Source organism: Pseudophryne corroboree, chromosome 4, assembly GCF_028390025.1.
Source record: "Pseudophryne corroboree isolate aPseCor3 chromosome 4, aPseCor3.hap2, whole genome shotgun sequence".
NCBI classification, from domain to species: Eukaryota; Metazoa; Chordata; class Amphibia; order Anura; family Myobatrachidae; genus Pseudophryne; species Pseudophryne corroboree.
In genome coordinates, this window is record NC_086447.1 from 296,567,828 (window position 1) to 296,586,183 (window position 18,356).

Here is an 18,356-nt window from a genome sequence, read left to right on the forward strand (position 1 = left end):
TGAGAGACGCAGGCTGGAGATGATGTTGTGCTGAGAGACGCAGGCAGGAGATGAGGGTGTGGCTGAGAAACGCAGGCGGGAGATGAGGGTGTGCTGAGAGAAGCAGGCTGGAGATGATTTTTGGAGGAGTATGTGTATTTGCACCAGGCACCGGGACCAGATGTACTGAAGGGTGGAGTGCCGGCTGATTTGGAATGTTTATATATATATATATATATATATATATATATATATTCCAGGTGCGTCACTCGCCGTTAATAAAGACATTAAACCATAGTGGATAGTAGATATAACCACTATGGTTTAATGTCTTTATTAACGCCGAGTGACGCACCTGGAATCTATATATCTTATACGTTTGTATATGTGAAGGCACCGGCTAAGTTTGAATGATTGCAGAGTGCTTTCTATCTACCTATCTATCTATCTATCTATCTATCTATCTATCTATATATATATATATATAAAATTAAGTTAATATTCTATATATTTAATATTTAATTTACTTACAGGCTTACAGAATTGCCTACACTGGGATGTGAATAACAGAATAATGACATGAATCATACATTTGGCCACCTTGACAATCCCACACAAAGGGAGGGTTCAGGTTTCCCATTCTTTATTCCAACCATCTGCCAGAACAGCAGCCATCCGTCACTCTGGGAGTGCATTATTGTATTCAGGGGCAATGCACTCAAATACTGTATAAGGGAATACCATTAACTCATTCACTTGGGTTCACCAAATATGGGAACTTCACGACTATTTTTCCAGGACAGAGATAATAAAATCACAGGTGCAGAGTGTTTATCTTTCTACGTCAACTAATAAAAACAGCCTTCCAATATTTACCTACCCAGACAATATCTTTGTAATAACATATTATTTCAGCTATGTTTAAAAAGAAAACATACTATGGTAAAACAAAGTTCAGAACAATTAAACTCACCATATGCTGTGCTATTTTAATACGATAAAAGCAGAAGCAGAAGAGTAGAGTGTAATGTAGGAGTGTAGGTAAAATGTCCACTTCTTATAGCGTCTACAGGGTGTATTTATTAAGCAGCGGGTTTTAAAGCTGCAATTTGTCGGCAGTTCTGACCACAAGATTTATAACTGCAATAATAATTATTGCATCTCCAGGATTTTTTGTGCTATATACAGCCACAATCTACCTTGTATCAGGCACTGGTTGCAAAGAGATGCTACAAGAGTTTAGGACTTCAACATAATATTACACATTAAAAGTAATGGATACATTAATTTCTCAAATGTCTAGAGATCTCAGCTTCTTCTTGCATTTGTTCAGATTTGTTTCTTATAGTTGGAAACACTCTTTAAAATGCCTGCTGACATTATTTTACAGATAGTTTTTCTTTGTATAAATATATTGTTTTAACGTACATTATATGGACAGAAGTATTTGGCCACACCTGTTAATTACTGAATTCAGATATTTCAATCAGACCCGTTGCCACAGGTGTAGAAAATCAAGCACCTGGCCATGTAGTCTCCAATTGCAAACATTTGTAATGCAAAATAGGTTATTCTCGAAGAGCTCAGTGACTTCAAGCGTGGTACTGCGATAGGATGCCACCTTTGTAATAAGACGGTTCGCGAAATTTCATTTCTGCTGGATATTCCATGGTCAACTGTAAGTGATATTATTAGAAAGTAAACGTTTAGGAACAACAGCAACTCACTCACGTAGCGGAAGACCATGTAAAATCACAGAGCGGCGTCAGCGACTACTAAGGCGCATGGTGCGTAAAAGTAGCAAACGCTCTGCTAATTCCATAGCTGAAGAGTTCAGAACTTCCACTGGCATTAATGTAAGCACACAAACTGTGCAGCAGGAGCTTAGCGGAATGGGTTTCCATGGCCAAGCAGTAGCATGCAAGCCTCACATCACCAAGTCCAATGCCTAGCGTCAGATGGAGTGGTGTAAAGCACACCGACAGGGGACTGTGGAGCAGCGGAAATGTGTTTTGTGGAGTGACGAATCACGCTTCTCTGTTTGGCAGTCAGATGGATGAGTCTGGGTTTTGGCAGATACTGGAGAACATTACCTGCCTGACTGCATTGTGCCAACTGTGAAGTTTGGTGGAGGAGGGATAACGGTATGGTGCCATTTTTCAGGGTTTGAGCTAGGCCCCGTATCTCCAGTGAAGGGCAATCTTAATGCTTCAGCATACCAAAACATCTTGGACAATGCAATGCTTCCACCTTTGTGACAACAGTTTGGGGAAGGCCCTTTCCTATTTCAACATCACTGTGCCCCAGTACACAAAGCAAGGACTATACAGTTTGGTGTGGAAGAACTTGACTGGACTGCACACAGCCCTGACCTCGACCCCATTGAGCACCTTTGGGATGAACTGGAACGGAGATTGCAAGCCAAGCCTTCTCATCCAACATCAGTGCCTGGCCTCATAAATGCTCTACAGAATGAATGGGCACAAATTCCCACAGAAACACTCCAAAATATTGAGGAAAGCCTTCCTGTTATAGGTGCAAAAGGGGGACAAACTCCATATTAAAGTATATGTATCTGAATACAATGTCATTGCAGTCCCTATTGGTGTAATGGTCAGGCGTCCGAATACTTTTGGCCATAAAGTGTATGTGACTAAAGCCAATGTGCCCCATTTGCAATTTTTCTGCTACATTCTGGCAGCACAATTAAAAGCTGTTTCCAACATATCTATGTACTGTAAAACCGAAGATTGCAGCTGGCCTGTATCAAGTGAGTTTGAAACGTATTACACTGGGATAGCTGATGATCCCCTTTTTTCACTACAGTATAACTTTCCAAGGAATAGAGGCTTTTATTAGTTTCCTGATGAAACATGCGGGCTGCACTCTGATACATGTTACTCTTTCTTGATACACTAAAACTTATTATCTATCTATCTATCTATCTATCTATCTATCTATCTATCTATCTATCTATCTACAGTATCTATCTATCTATCTATTTATCCTGATTGATATATTATAAGGGCTGCTATCAGAAATGATGGGGCCCAGGACTGACAAACTAGGCAGGGCCCCACACCACACACACTGCACCATAGCCGCTATACACTGCCCCATAGACACAAACACACACTGCCCCATAGCAGCCCCCCCCCCCCCCCCCACACACACACACAGCACACAGCCCCATGGACACACACTCTGCCCCATAGACATGCACACACACACACTCTGCCCCATAGACACACATAGCACACAGTCCCATAGACAGACAGACAGACAGACACACACCTGCCTACCTGCCTCCAGCCTTCCTTCCGCTCCCCCCTGCATCCCCAAAAGCTTACCAAAGCCAGGGTGGTAGCAATGAGGATTGCGGGCAGGGCCAGATGCCACCCCATCTCAATCCATTTCCCCCTTGATGGTGGGCCTGTATATTATTATACAAGTTTGAGTCACATTTTTATGACCACCAGCTAATAGCCAGAGTAACTGCCATGTGCAGCACAGACAGCAACTAGATGGGCTGAATTGTTGTTTTAGAAACATTTGCAATACAAATTATCAGTCCCGCACCAACTTACACAACACCATCTGTACTCTATTACTCTCTCATCTGGCTGACAGCAGTGCTGAAGAGAGTTCAGCTCCTTTCAGCGGACATTTTGCTGTTACAACAGAAAGCAGAAGTGTCTATTTATTTTTCAACAAACTGAGAAAGGATTGATATTACCATAATTCTCAGTGGACTATTTCTATATCTATTTTTGCTTTTCTCTTTTTCCAGCACTCTCTCATCTGGAAAAGCCTAGGGATTCATAAACCATCGATTTACATCAGGCCGAGTACAGACAGCAGAAGTGGGTTCTCTCTTCCTTCTGGTATCATCCACATCAATTGCCCACTGTTGTATTATCCTCAAATCTGCCCGATCCTGATAAATTTCGGAAGCTGATAGGATAGGCCTGGTCAGTACTTGGATGGGAGACCACCCAGGAACACTGGGTACTGTGGGCATTATCCGGATGTCCACTTTATTTACCTCTATCTAGAATTTAGGTTGAACAGCAAGTGTTCCAGATGTAGCATCCTGATATTCAATTTTACATTTTCACCATTTCTGTCTTGAACCTATGATAATTTCTGGTAAGTTCAAGACTTTTAAATAAATAAAAAAAAAAATTGGAACCATTTTGGTCTTTATCTTAAACCTATAAACAAAATAAAAGTTACGTTTTAGAAAACTCATCAATACACTGTTTATTGTAGACCTATATTTTGGGTATATTTATACCAATTTATGTCAAAGAGTGCTCCCAAAAAGGAAATTTTTTGTTGTTTTCTTTCCCCATTTACACTTGTTTTAGAAACATGTCTGGTAGCACTCAGGTTCATTCTGACGGTGAGCAGCTCCACTTTAGCGTGTCGGCAGGCCCTCACACACCTTCGTAGCCAACCTTCACCTCTCACATCAATGGCACATGGGGCGCCGCAGGGGCGCCGCAGTTTCCATGTCGGTTATTCGCAATGGTGACATTTGCCCAGTCACGATACAGCTTCACCACAGCAGCACGTGAATAGTTCACAAACTGAGCTTTTACAGAAATACTGCCACCCTTGACCCGAAAGCCAATAATCATCCCTCTTTACTTTTCGCCTCTTTTACCCATGATAAGAAAAGATTCATCTGTTCCTGCAGTTTTTGTAAGAAATAAGGATTTTCTGCAGATAGCTCCATATGGCGCTAATTAAGGTAAACCATAAGGGATTATCTCTTCGTTAAGACTATCCTGCATTGTTTTAAGTAACACATTTGCTTGCTAAATAGGTACCACTGTCCCCAATACTCCTATAATACATATAGGAACAAAGGTAAGAGGGATAAGGACAGGTAAGGTTCATTCCGCAGTCTGTTTTGAAAGTGGCTTATGCACTTTTCAATACTATGTATTTGAGCTTTTCCTGGTCTACAAAACATTATCATTATAATAATTAGCAGCCATTTATACTGAGTGTGAATAACTGTTTAACACACTGGGGCTGTGGTGTAAGTTAAGTTTATTTCAGTTCACTTTATGTCCCGGATAATAGGTATAAGCAATTAATACCTACAATGAAAACATGCAAGAAACTAAAATGGAAAGTTTACATTGTTTATTGCTACTTGCAATTCTATGGTAAGTAAATAGAAAATATATATTATAAAATGTACAAAGCTGAAAATGAAAAACATGGTCCTGTAAAAATGAAACGTATAAGCTACACTATTTCCCTTGAAATTCCCTGAGCTCCTGAACAAACGAAATAGTACATACACATGGTAAGATATAGCATAAGATTATATCAGTAGATTTAGCATAAGATATAGCATAGGATATGGATTCTCACTTAATTGTGATGACACAAATCGGATACAATATCGTACGTTAACATACACACGGTAGAATATGCACGAATATGCACTAGATAGTGTAGTATCTGGTATCCGTTTGGATGGTCGACCCACTATTGGTCGACACTGACATGGTCGACATGGGCAAAAGCCGATCACTAGGCAACAATGGCTGCCATGCGCCGGTGCACTGCGCAGTTCCGACCTAATCGCTGCGCTGTGAGAAACTGCAGCGAGCGAACGGGTCGGAATTACCCCCAGTGTGCGATATAGTGCAAAAAATTGCACCGTGTGTACCCAGCCTTACAGTATGCTACACATGTATACAAAAAGGCTAAAGAAGTGGTTGTTGAGTTGGGTGCTACACATGACCTGATCACACAATGTATAATGTAACAAATGTATTCTATTCATTCTTTAGAGGAGATACAGACATGTCATGATCTTATCAATGAGAGTGAGAAATAACTCTCAATTTTATTGTCATTCATCTGTCAATAGGGTATGAAATTGTAAAACGCAAGTCATTTTGTTTGCATTCAATGCAGATTGAAAAATTGTCACAAGGCGCATTCACAATATCAGCAAGACAAATACAAGATGGTGTTTAAACAGAGAAAGTCATAGGACATACTTTCCGAAGATACAGAATGTGAAATAGGAAATTATGGGGCCCTGTCTTTGTTTAGTGTTTTCCAGTTTTATAGACCTGCTGCTTCCATGTGAAAGAAGGTAATTGCGAAGAAAAAGAAAATTAAAATTGACCAATGTTTTATTTTTCTGTTCTCACAGCTCCGCTTTACTGTGCCAATATTAAAATTGCTCACTGTGCATTCCAGATATTTCATGCCATGTCTCTCAATATTTACTTCATGAGATAGATTAGAGTAGTGGCAGTAGTAAGACTGCATAATGGGAAGTTCTGAGAGTTCCATGTTCTTCAATTATTATCCTACTGAAGGCTTCATTTGATCCATGTGTCACCTCCAGCCCCAACGAGCGAATGTATATAAAGGCTTAATGGGGATATTATTATTATTATTATTATTATTATTATTATTACTACTACTACTTCTACTGATTGTAATAATAATAATAATAATAATAATAATAAGTAGTTGTAAAAGTACAAATAGCATCAACATGTATGTGTAGCCTTTATTTCAAGACTACTACTTCTGGGGAAACAAATCTTACTGAAATAATATGGAAAGCAAGATGGTTGTGCAGAATAGGCAAAAGCAGGAAGGGGGGGGGGGCTCCAGTTGCCCAGAAACCCCCCTTCCCCACAGCTTGGCCAGTAGCTACTACATGTAGAAAAAAGGGCAGAATGGAGCTGCTGGACATGCCCAGGGCCAGCAGATTTTCCAACCAAGTCTGCTGTGTGTGTGTCTGTGGATCTGAGTGCTTAATCATTAGCAGGGCCGGCTCCAGGCACGTTCGACTAGAGCGGCCGCGCGGGGCGCCACCCTTAATGGGCGCCGCTCGCTGGCGCCGCCATCTTTGTGCCTGGAGCCAGCCTGCAGTGCTCCCTGTATGCGGCTGTGCGGCGCCGGCGTCTGACGATAGACGCCGGGCAGCCGCGCACACAAGTTTTAGAAGAGCCGCCCGTGTCCTCAGCGGCACTCCCCCTCCCGCCACCACCGCAGGTATCGTGAAGCAGTATATGGATTGGGCACTGTGGGGGCATATCTTTCACTGTGGGGGCAATTATGTGTCTGGAAATGTGGGGGCATGTCTGCACTGTGGGGGTATATCTTTCACTGTGGGGGCATTTATGAATCTGGCACTGTGGGGCATATCTGTCACTGTGGGGGCATTTATATATCTGGCACTGTGGGGGCATTTATGTATCAAGCACTGTGGGGGCATTTATGTATCTGGCATTGTGGGGGCATTTATGTATCTGGCACTGTGGGGGTATATCTGCACTGTGGGGGCATTAATGTATCTGGCACTGTGGGGGCATATCTGCACTGTGGGGGCATTAATGTATCTGGCACTGTGGGGGCATATCTGCACTGTGGGGGCATATCTGCACTGTGGGGCATTTATGTATCTGGCGCTGTGGGGGTATATCTGCACTGTGGGGGCATTAATGTATCTGGCACTGTGGGGGCATATCTGCACTGTGGGGGCATTTATGTATCTGGCACTGAGGGGGCATATCTGCACTGTGGGGGCATTTATGTATCTGGCACTGTGGGGGTATATCTGCACTGTGAGGGCATTAATGTATCTGGCACTGTGGGGGCATATCTGTACTGTGGGTTCATTTATGTATCTGGCACTGTGGGTTCATTTATGTATCTGGCACTGTGGGGGCATTTATGTATCTGGCATTGTGGGGGCATTTATGTATCTGGCACTGTGGGGGCATTTATGTATCTGGCACTGTGGGGGCATATCTGCACTGTGGGGGCATTTATGTATCAGGCACTGTGGGGGGGGGGGGGCATTTATGTATCTGGCATTGTGGGGGCATTAATGTATCTGGCACCGTGGGGGCGTATCTGCACTGTGGGGACATTTATGTATCTGGAACTGTGGGGGCATATCTGCAGTGTGGGGGCATTTTATGTATCTGGCACTGTGGGGGTATATTGGCACTGTGGGGGCATTTATGTATCTGGAACTGTGGGGGCATTTATGTATCTGGAATGGTGGGGGCATATCTGCACTGTGGGGGCATTTTATGTATCTGGCACTGTGGGGGCATTTATGTATCTGGCACTGTGGGGGTATATCTGCACTGTGGGGGCATTGATGTATCTGGCACTGTGGGGGCATATCTGCACTGTGGGGGCATATCTGCACTGTGGGGGCATTTATGTATCTGGCGCTGTGGGGGTATATCTGCACTGTGGGGGCATTAATGTATCTGGCACTGTGGGGGCATATCTGGCACTGTGTGGCCATTTATGTAGCTGGCACTGCTGGGGGGGGGGCATGTCACGTGTAGCTGGCACTGCTGGGGGGGCATGTCGCGTGTAGCTGGCACTGCTGGGGAGCATGTCGCGTGTAGCTGGCACTGCTGGGGAGCATGTCGCGTGTAGCTGGCACTGCTGGGGGGCATGTCGCGTGTAGCTGGCACTGCTGGGGGGCATGTCACGTGTAGCTGGCACTGCTGGGGGGCATGTCACGTGTAGCTGGCACTGCTGGGGAGCATGTTATGTAGTGTTCCCACTAGGCGTCTGTGGCTAGGCAATGTGTCTCAGTTATCTCCCTGGTGCAATGTGTCTCAGTGCTGTGCCTGGCGCAAAGTGTATAGGAGGTTCTACCTGGTGCAGTGTGTATTAGCTGCACTACTGTGTGGTGTAATGCAAATTGCCACTATTATGTGGCCACGTACCTTCCCCACGAAGTAACTCCCCTTAATTTTTGTTGCGCGCCTTCGGCGCGCACTGTCCATGCTTTGACATATAGGTATGGGAACAACAAGCAGTATGTACATCATTTTGCCCTCCTAACTTAAAAATGTGCCCTCCCTGTGATCAGCACCATGCCCTAAAAAGTGAACACTATCATGTGTAGCTGGCACTGCTGGGGGGCATGTCATGTGTAGCTGGCACTGCTGCGGGGCATGTCATATGTAGCTGGCACTGCTGCGGGGCATGTCATGTGTAGCTGGCACTGCTGCGGGGCATGTCATGTGTAGCTGGCACTGCTGGGGGGCATGTCATGTCTATCTGGCACTGCACATTATGTGTATCTGGCACTATACTGGAGACATTGTGTGTAAGGAACACTACTGTGGCTATGTGTAAGGCTGCTAATTGTGTGAAAATATGTTTATAGTTTGATGATATGAAGTTACGAGGCCACGCCCACTTTTCCAGAGGCCACACACACTTTTCCGGGAGCGCTCGCGTCTTCGGCGCGCGCATGGGGGGGGGGGGAGGCGCTTTTACATTTTCTCGCTCAAGGTGCTAGTAGGCCTGGAGCCGGCCCTGATCAATAGCACGAGAGAGGGAATCTGGTAAGTGGTTACCATGATCATTGGGCCTGCATATGTCTGAAGTACAGTGTACTGTGTTACATAAATTGTACTTTGTTTGGGGCTATAGCTATTACATGTTAATTATGCATCCTGCATGGGCTGGTGATAATCATTCTAAAATTAAACATTTGGAAAATTTCACATTTCAATAAACATTTGGAATATTCAGAAATCCTGCATTTGGCCCTATGCAGAGGAGATTGTATTGGAGTATAGAAAAAAAAGGACCTTGACAAAACGACATGATCGAGTTCCATTATTATGACCACCAGCTAATAGCCAGAGTAACCACCGTGTGCACCACAGACAGCAGGAAGGCGTATGTGGTAGCTCAAAGGTTAATTTTGAGGGTGAGCAGCACCACAGTAGCGTGTCGGTCAGCCCTCATGCACCTTCATAGCAGACGTTCACCTCTTACATCAGTGGCAGGTGATGCTCCTCAGTTTTCACGTTGGTTATTCGCAATGGTGCCATTTGTCCAGTCACGATACACCTTCACCACAGCAGCACGCGAACAGTTCACAACTGCCCTGTTTCAGAAATACTGCCACCCTTGGCCCAAAAGCTAAGGATCCCTTTTTGCAACTCAGATCAATTGCCCCTTTTACCCATGAAAGCAACGAGTGATATGTGCCTATCGCACACCCTATATACCCACCAAGCCAGCGCATGACACGTGACGTACTTTATGGGCTACGTGCTGCTGACGTCAAATGTAGGAGGTGATCATAATAATGTGACTCGACTGTGTATGTTGCACTGCAGGGGACATATTTAAAATGAGTATACAGATTTACAGTTGGGGAAGGGGTGTGCCCTAGCCTAATTCTAAAGCCATGTTACCCAGAATTTGTGGGCTACCTGCAAAAGTAGTACATATTTTCCCTGCATGGATAAAAGTTAATGGATTTGCACTCCTTGCTTCTAACATGGTTTGTCCAAGAACAAATTGCCCCTATCTTTGACTTTGCTCCTGCTGTATCTCTGCATAAGCCCCTGGATTTGTAAAAAAAAAAAAGCTAAGCTGATAAATAGTGACAGGCAAGAATGTGCTTATACATTCCGTAACTCAGTATATGGTATAAACTAGTGATGGTCACCGGACATTTTTCGGGTTTTGTGTTTTGGTTTTGGATTCGGTTCCGCAGCCGTGTTTTGGATTCGGACGAGTTTTGGCAAAACCTCCCTGAAAATTTTTTGTCGGATTCGGGTGTGTTTTGGATTCGGGTGCTTTTTTACAAAACCCCCTCAAAAACAGCTTAAATCATAGAATTTGGGGGTCATTTTGATCCCATAGTATTATTAACCTCAATAAACATAATTTCCACTCATTTCCAGTCTATTCTGAACACCTCACACCTCACAATATTATTTTTAGTCCTAAAATTTGCACCGAGGTCGCTGGATGACTAAGCTAAGCGACCCAAGTGGCCGACACAAACACCTGGCCCATCTAGGAGTGGCACTGCAGTGTCAGACAGGATGGCACTTCAAAAAAATAGTCCCCAAACAGCACATGATGCAAAGAAAAAAAGAGGCGCAATGAGGTAGCTGTGTGACTAAGCTAAGCGACCCAAGTGGCCGACACAAACACCTGGCCCATCTACGAGTGGCACTGCAGTGTCAGACAGGATGGCACTTCAAAAAAATAGTCCCCAAACAGCACATGATGCAAAGAAAAAAAGAGGCGCAATGAGGTAGCTGTGTGACTAAGCTAAGCGACCCAAGTGGCCCACACAAACACCTGGCCCATCTAGGAGTGGCACTGCAGTGTCAGACAGGATGGCACTTCAAAAAAATAGTCCCCAAACAGCACATGATGCAAAGAAAAAAAGAGGCGCAATGAGGTAGCTGTGTGACTAAGCTAAGCGACCCAAGTGGCCGACACAAACAACTGGCCCATCTAGGAGTGGCACTGCAGTGTCAGACAGGATGGCACTTCAAAAAAATAGTCCCCAAACAGCACATGATGCAAAAAAAAAAGAGGCGCAATGAGGTAGCTGTGTGACTAAGCTAAGCGACCCAAGTGGCCGACACAAACACCTGGCCCATCTAGGAGTGGCACTGCAGTGTCAGACAGGATGGCACTTCAAAAAAATAGTCCCCAAACAGCACATGATGCAAAGAAAAAAAGAGGCGCAATGAGGTAGCTGTGTGACTAAGCTAAGCGACCCAAGTGGCCGACACAAACACCTGGCCCATCTAGGAGTGGCACTGCAGTGTCAGACAGGATGGCACTTCAACAAAATAGTCCCCAAACAGCACATGATGCAAAGAAAAAAAGAGGCGCAATGAGGTAGCTGTGTGACTAAGCTAAGCGACACAAGTGGCCGACACAAACACCTGGCCCATCTAGGAGTGGCACTGCAGTGTCAGACAGGATGGCACTTCAAAAAAATAGTCCCCAAACAGCACATGATGCAAAGAAAAAAAGAGGCGCAATGAGGTAGCTGTGTGACTAAGCTAAGCGACCCAAGTGGCCGACACAAACAACTGGCCCATCTAGGAGTGGCACTGCAGTGTCAGACAGGATGGCACTTCAAAAAAATAGTCCCCAAACAGCACATGATGCAAAGAAAAAAAGAGGCGCAATGAGGTAGCTGTGTGACTAAGCTAAGCGACCCAAGTGGCCGACACAAACAACTGGCCCATCTAGGAGTGGCACTGCAGTGTCAGACAGGATGGCACTTCAAAAAAATAGTCCCTAAACAGCACATGAAGCAAAGAAAAAAAGAGGCACAATGAGGTAGCTGTGTGACTAAGCTAAGCGACCCAAGTTGGCCAACACATACACCTGGCCCATCTAGGAGTGGCACTGCAGTGTCAGACAGGATGGCACTTCAAAAACACAGTCCCCAAACAGCACATGAAGCAAAGAAAAAAAGAGGCGCAATGAGGTAGCTGTGTGACTAAGGTAAGCGACCCAAGTGACCGACACAAACACCTGGCCCATCTAGGAGTGGCACTGCAGTGTCAGACAGGATGGCACTTCAAAAAAATAGTCCCCAAACAGCACATGATGCAAAGAAAAAAAGAGGCGCAATGAGGTAGCTGTGTGACTAAGCTAAGCGACCCAAGTGGCCGACACAAACACCTGGCCCATCTAGGAGTGGCATTGCAGTTTTCTAGCGAGAGGATGAGTGCTTCCATCCTCATGTGAAGCTGAACCACAAGCCATGAACATAGGCCAGGGCCTCAGCCGTTCCTTGCCACTCCGTGTCGTAAATGGCATATTGGCAAGTTTACGCTTCTCCTCAGACGCTTTTAATTTTGATTTTTCGGTCATTTTACTGAACTTTTGTGTTTTGGATATTACATGCTCTCTACTATGACATTGGGCATCGGCCTTGGCAGACGACGTTGATGGCATTTTATCGTCTTGGCCATGACTAGTGGCAGCAGCTTCAGCACGAGGTGGAAGTGGATCTTGATCTTTCCCTATTTTACCCTCCACATTTTTGTTCTCCATTTTTTAATGTGTGGAATTATATGCCAGTATCAATAGCAATGGCCTACTACTATATATACTGCGCACAACTGAAATGCACCACAGGTATGGATGGATAGTATACTTGACGACACAGAGGTAGGTAGAGCAGTGGCCTTCTGTACCGTACTGCTATATATTATATACTGGTGGTCAGCAAACTGTGCAAAACTGAAATGCACCACAGGTATGGATGGATAGTATACTTGACGACACAGAGGTAGGTAGAGCAGTGGCCTACTGTACCGTACTGCTATATATTATATACTGGTGGTCAGCAAACTGTGCAAAACTGAAATGCACCACAGGTATGGATGGATAGTATACTTGACGACACAGAGGTAGGTAGAGCAGTGGCCTACTGTACCGTACTGCTATATATTATATACTGGTGGTCAGCAAAATTATGCACTGTACTCCTACTATATACTACAATGCAGCACAGATATGGAGCGTTTTTCAGGCAGAGAACGTATAATACTGGTGGTCACTGGTCAGCAAAACTCTGCACTGTACTCCTCCTATACAATACTGCTGGTCCCAAGTCTCCACAATAAAGCAGTGTGGGCACAGATATATGCAGCACACTGAGCACAGATATGGAGCGTTTTTCAGGCACAGAACGTATAATACTGGTGGTCACTGGTCAGCAAAACTCTGCACTGTACTCCTCCTATATAATACTGGTGGTCCCCAGTCCCCACAATAAAGCAGTGTGAGCACAGATATATGCAGCACACTGAGCACAGATATGGAGCGTTTTTCAGGCAGAGAACGTATAATACTGGTGGTCACTGGTCAGCAAAACTCTGCACTGTACTCCTCCTATATAATACTGCTGGTCCCCAGTCCCCACAATAAAGCAGTGTGAGCACAGATATATGCAGCACACTGAGCACAGATATGGAGCATTTTTCAGGCAGAGAACGGATAATACTGGTGGTCACTGATCAGCAAAACTCTGCACTGTACTCCTCCTATATAATACTGCTGGTCCCCAGTCCCCACAATAAAGCAGTGAGCACAGATATTTGCAGCCACCTGAATAAAACTGAGCGGACGCCAGCCACGTCCTCTCACTATCATTTCCAATGCACGAGTGAAAAATGGCGGCGACGCGCGGCTCCTTATATAGAATCCGAATCTCGCGAGAAACCGACAGCGGGATGATGACGTTCGGGCGCGCTCGGGTTAACCGAGCAAGGCGGGAAGATTCGAATCTGCCTCGGAACCGTGTAAAATGGGTGAAGTTCGGGGGGGTTCGGATTCCGACGAACCGAACCCGCTCATCACTAGTATAAACTATGTATAATATACATGGTCCATTATTATGAGCACCAGATAATAGCCAGAGTAACTGCCGTGTGCACGGACAGCAGCTGGACGGGCTAGAAGTGACTCAATAAGGTTCTGGAAGTCTGGCACAGGCAGGGCCGTCTTTTCGTTTGGTCTCAATGGGCACTTGACCAAGTGCCCCAGGAGTATAAGGGCACTAGGCTGATAGCTGAGGGTCCCCTCTTTCTACCAGATTTTTGAAAATCGTCCCTGGGGAACCGGAGATATCCGACTACAAAGCAGTGGTCTCCATCCGAGCCTCTTAATTGCTCTTCTCAGCAAGATATCTCGGATTCTGTCTGACTTAGGGGGACATTTACTAAGCAGTGATAAGAGCAGAGAAGTGAGCCAGTGGAGAAGTTGCCCCATCAACCAATCAGCAGCTCTGTATAATTTTATAGTATGCAAATTATAGATGTTACTTCAGTGCTGATTGGTTGCCATGGACAACTACTCCACTGGCTCACTTCTCCGCTCTTATCACTGCTTAGTAAATGTCCCCCTTAGAGTTTTTACGAGGCTATACTCCAAAAGCTCGGAACTCTCCCCTTTCAGTGGACACTGGCAACTTGTCTCTACTATGCCCAGAACCAGAGATATCAGCCTTCCAGCAGCTGGCCCCTGCTCCAGCTCCACACAACTGGTATGCAGTTTTATATTTTCATTGGTGGATTGCTCTGGCTCCTTAACTCTGATCCCCAGGTCCCCAGTACCTCCTGAAAGGTGGGACACTCTAAATTTTTATCACATTCAAAGCTAAGAAATACATTTCCAGGAAATGGGGATATCTGCAGTCAAGCAAACTGCCCTCCCACCAGAAAATTATGATTAAGCCCACTTCTGTATCCACCCCTCCCCTATGTATTAAACACCCCCTAACAACCTTGAAGTCACGCATCGGGGCCCCTTCATTCAGCCCAATGCCCCCTTCTACAGTTTAGTGTTCTCCCTCCTGTCCCATCTCCCACCATCTGAGCAATAAAGGAGTAATTAGCAGAAATTACTGCTCCAGATCCTACATGCTGAGCGGAAAATAGAACACTCCCTGCCACCCACGGGGCATCAAAGCTGCGCTGATAGCACCCCCCACCCATACTGCTGGAGGATGGGTGGGGGCCCAGTGCATTGCTGTGCCCAGGGGCCTACATTGCTTTTAAGATGGCCCTGGGCATAGGTATACGGAGTGTGGCGGAGGAGCCGACATTCACCTTTCACATCAATGCAGGTGATGCTCCGCAGTGTCCATGTTGGTTATTCGCAATGCTGCCATTTGTCCAGTCATGAAACACCTTCACCACAGCAGCATGCAAACAATTCACAACTGCGCTGTTGCAGAAACACTGCTACCCTTAGGCCAGAAGCCGATAATCATCACCTTTTGCAACTCAGACAAATTGCCCCTTTTACACGTGACAGAAACGAGTGATACTGTATGTGTGCAGACAGCCTATCACACACCTTATCACCTTATATACCCACCAAGCCAGTGCATGACAAGTGACGTACTTCATTGGCTATGCGCTGCCGACATGAAATGTAGTAGGTAGTCATAATAAAGTGACCTGACTGTGTACTAGCATGAAATTTCCTGTTACTATATTTCCATGATAAAAAAAAAGTTTTCATCACAATAAAGGAAAATGTTGTGATTTCAGTGAATGTACAATATTTTAAAACATGTAAACAACAGCAGTTTCATAGACTAGAAGACATATGCAAAGTAAACATCATGCAAATTGTTAGTTAACTACTTAATGATAAATAATTAACAAGGTAAAATAAAGATGGAATGGGAATATAATAATTTAGGGGCTTGTTCAGGTTTGTTAGCAAACAAAAAAAAGCACACTAATGGGCAAAATCATGTGGACTGCAAGTGGGGCAGATATAACATGTGCAGAGAGAGTTAGATTTGGGTGGGTTATTTTGTTTCTGTGCAGGGTAAATACTGGCTGTTTTATTTCTACACTGCAATTTAGATTTCAGTTTGAACACACCCCACTGAAATCTAACTCTCTGCACATGTTATATCTGCCCCACCAGCAGTGCACATGGTTTTGCCCATTAGTGTTCTTTTTTGGTTTGCGCTATTGGTATAATAGTAATTGTTCAGTATATTGGCCCTCATTCCGAGTCGTTCGCTCGTTCTTTTTTTTCGCATCGCAGTGAAAATATGCTTAGAGCGCATGCGCAATGTTCGCACTGCGACTGCGCTAAGTAATTCTGCTATGAAGAAAGGATTTTTACTCACGGCTTTTTGTTCGCACCGGCGAACGTAGTGTGATTGACAGGAAATGGGTGTTACTGGGTGGAAACACGGCGTTTTATGGGCGTGTGGCTGAAAACGCTACCGTTTCCGGAAAAAACGCAGGAGTGGCCGGAGAAACGGGGGAGTGTCTGGGCGAACGCTGGGAGTGTTTGTGACGTCAAACCAGGAACGACAAGCACTGAACTGATCGCACAGGCAGAGTAAGTCTGGAGCTACTCTAAAACTGCTAAGTTTTTTTTGTTCGCAATATTGCGTAAACTTCGTTCGCACTTTTAAGATGCTAAGATACACTCCCAGTAGGCGTAGACTAAGCGTGTGTAACTCTGCTAAATTCGCCTTGCGACCGATCAACTCGGAATGAGGGCCATTGTTAGTTATTGTTACACTGCAGTTTATGCATCTTCAGTCTGCAACAGGTAACACATATATTATAGGGTCTGTTGTTTCACAGCTGGATGGGTACGCAATCAAGATTAAAATGCCAATAAAATGTCTGGACAGGCAGTGTATAATTTAGCGTGGTTTCTGCAGAATTCAATTATGGTGCAGACAAGACATGTCCATGTTAACTGTCGTAAGTATCCCTTAATGTATATTGTGCAATATAACTGAGGTAAACGGCTTTTGTGATTGTACACGTAGTACCATTATACTTTGAATATGAGAACACAGTTTGTGCACTGATGCTGTCACTTGCTCAATAAGATTCATCTTAATATGAATGAATAGAAGCCTAAAGTGTCCAAATTGTTCAAATCAGAGAGCAATGTTATCCAGTGTGACTTAATATTACACGGTCATGGTACAGAAGTTCTTTGGTTTTAATATAACAAGCCTGTTATCATAAGGGTGCTTTAGGATTTGTACAGCTGACAGTGACAGAGCTGATCTGTCTATAATATTTGCCTGCAAGACACCTGTAGCTGTTAGACAAACACCTTCTAAGTACAGGAATGCAACAGATTAAAAAGAAAGCCAACTCAAACAATGAAGTCGACAGTTTCTTAGTAAAAGATACATGATATACTATGGTAACAATCATTAAATGTTTTTTTGTCTTTTGAAGAGGCCAGCCAACCAGATGCAGAAACAGACACACTGACTTGAGGGACATTTGGCTTGAACTAGGAATTCAGGACATTGGACAGCTCTATAAAAAGCACATAGACAAACATTATACATTCATCTTGTCATAGCAAAAGGGTATTATTTACTATAACTGGTAAATCGCTCTCAACGTCAAATAAAATTAACCCCCTCTGGCAGAAAGCACTTTGCCTGTCATTTATGTCTAGCCTAATAACACCTTAGGCTACAACACACAGCACAATTCACTAAATAATGACACTGAATTCGGGAAACAGCAGAATACACTTGTTGGAATGCAATATATAATTAACCCCGTTGCTGCCACCACAGAAATACGTTAATTCCATACGTGATGTGATATTAGTTCATACATCTTCCAAAACTGATATATAGATAAATGAATATCAGCTGTAGGTGAGCTGCTCCCCCTGTGTAAGCATCCCTACCGTGTAGTATACATGTACATCTTACATGCATCCAGTATATTTTGCAGGAGACCAGACATCGCTGAACATCGCCTGTGCTCACTGTAGAGACTTGCCAGGTATCTTATTACTATGGGTTACATCTAAGCTCGCAAATAGCAGACGAATGTAAAATAATGAATCTCTCCTATTAGATCTCCGGGCTGCCATGCCCTCCGCTCTCCACACACCATCTACTGTATCTCACCAGCCCTGCAGATACATGTGTTATAGCATCTATTGGGAAAGCGACACATATTAGTGTAGGTTACTATACTGGTGACCAGCTGACCCCAGGTAGATTACACTTTCGTTTTTTATCTTCATGAGGACAACCA

At 44.4% G+C, this 18,356-nt stretch overlaps 1 protein-coding gene across 2 annotated transcripts in view; it reads right to left on the reverse strand.

Moving 5' to 3' along the window:
- SLC7A14 (solute carrier family 7 member 14) overlaps positions 1 to 18,356 on the reverse strand; it is a 246,794-nt gene that overhangs the window by 227,970 nt on the left and 468 nt on the right. The gene's annotated exons all lie outside the window — the stretch shown is intronic.